The sequence below is a fragment of the Chrysochloris asiatica genome, unplaced genomic scaffold, assembly GCF_000296735.1.
Source record: "Chrysochloris asiatica unplaced genomic scaffold, ChrAsi1.0 scaffold00173, whole genome shotgun sequence".
Taxonomy (NCBI): Eukaryota; Metazoa; Chordata; class Mammalia; order Afrosoricida; family Chrysochloridae; genus Chrysochloris; species Chrysochloris asiatica.
This window is the reverse complement of record NW_006408691.1, coordinates 3,813,699-3,815,875: the sequence shown is the minus strand read 5'-3', so window position 1 is coordinate 3,815,875 and position 2,177 is coordinate 3,813,699.

Sequence of the window (2,177 nt, the reverse complement as noted above, 5' to 3'; positions counted from 1 at the left end):
CTGAGAATGAGACTAGAGATAGAAAATCATAAGGATGAGTTTTCTAAATCGATTCTCAACTCTGACTAGTCTTAAAGGCATGTGACTCAGCCTCCATAAAGTTGGTGTTGTTCAGTGCCAACTCATGGTTGTTTAGTTCAGTCAAGGTGGTTCCAACTCATAGCAACCCTGTATGAGATTTCCGAGGAGAGGCTGGTGGATTTGAACCACCAACCTTGCGGTTAGCAGTCCAGTGTTTATCTTACAGTTCTATACCAGGAGTCCAAGTGCTGACTCTTAGTGATCCTGTACAGGGTTTTCAAGGATTGGCTGGAGAGTGTGAGCCACCGACCTTGTGGTTTGCAGTCCAGTGCTTACCCTACAGTATCACACCAGTACTCCTTATTAGTAAGGTGGACACTGCTTTACATGGTGTGAAGTGGCAATACTATGACGGTGAGAAACCAAGTTCTGAATGATCTCATGTTTGATAATTTTCTGCCATTTTATCAGGATGAGAAAGATAGGGAAGGTGGTAGGTTGGTCTTACTTATGCTGGACTAATTGGTGACAAAAAGAGATGAGCTCAGGGCTTCCAAGTCACAGCTTAAGTGCCTCAGAAAATACCTGAAATTTGCCACTTGTGGCTCAAAAGAAAACATGATTTCTGATAGCAACAGGGCTGATAGTCCCAAAAACCCAACCCCGAGTTTTATCATAAAAGTGGCTGGATTACAGCACCAATTGCATAATCAACTACCAATGGTGTTTGAAATTAAAGTGAGGGCACTGATTGGGAAGAAATAGGATCCTGAAATAGGATAGGGACATATGAGCAGAAAGCTAGGGCCACTGAGCTACTAAATTCCTTTGAATCACTCCAGCCAACAGAACCAGCCCTCTTAGCTAGCTGTGATGGAATTAACCCAGGTGTGTCTGATATATTCCCTGGGGGAGGCACCTAAAGCATTGTCTGGGGCCAGTGCCTGAAGCAGATGTCTTATAAGACATTCTTGAATGTTCACAGGAGTTCATTACTCACTTTTACTTCTAGTCCCAGCAAACCCCAAAAGGTGATGTACAAAGTGTGATCCAGGAAGAGGGACCCTATACTGTTGCTAAATGCCAGCAAGTTAGCTCTGACTCATAATGACCCTGTGCAAAGACCTGGAGTTAGAAAACCAAAAGGGAAGAACAGGTTCAGCATTTCTTAAGCTGAAAGAACTGAGGAAAAAAATCAAGCCTCAACTTAAAATATTGAAGGATTCTTTGGGCAAAATATTGAATGATGCAGAAAGCATCAAAAGAAGATGGAAGAAATACCCAGAGTCACTCTATCAAAAAGAAATGGCTGGTGTTGCATATGGTCAAGAGCCAATGGCACTGAAGTAGAAGTTCCAGGTGCACTGGAGGCATTGGCAAAAAGCAAGGCTCCAGGAATTGATGGAACACAAATTGAAATCCTTCAACAAACTGATGCAGCATTGTAGACACTCACTCATTTATGCCAAGAAATTTGGAAGACAGCTACCTGGCCAACTCATTAGAAGAGATCCATATTTGTGCTCATTCCAAAGAGAGGTGACCCAGTGGAATGTGGAAACCATCAGACAATATCATTAATATTGCATGCAAGTGAATTTTTGCTAAAGATAATTCAAAAACAGCTGCCAGAGGTTCAAGTTGGATTCAGATTATGACATGGAATGAGGAACATTATTGCTAACGTCAGATGGATCATGAAAGCAGAGAATACCAGAAAGATGTTTGCTACCTGTTCTTAATTGACTATGCAAAGGCTTTTGACTATGTGGATCATGACATTCTATGGACAACATTGTGGAGAATGAGTGTTCTGGAACACTTAATTGTGCTTGTGAGGAACCTGTACGTACACCAAGAGGCAGTTGTTCGAACAGAACAAAGGGACAGTGAATGATTTAAACTCAAGAAAGGTATGTTCCAGGATTGTATTATTTCATTGTACTTATTCAGTCTACACGCTGAGCAAATAATCTGAGAAACTGGATTATGTGAAGAAGAATGTGCCATCAGGATTGGAGAAAGATTCATTCAACAAACTGTGATTTGCAGATGATACAACTTTGGATGCTGAAAGTGCAAAGGACTTAAAACTTATTGATGAAGAATGTAAAGAAAACAAAAATCCTTACCACTGGAGCAATAAATAACATCGT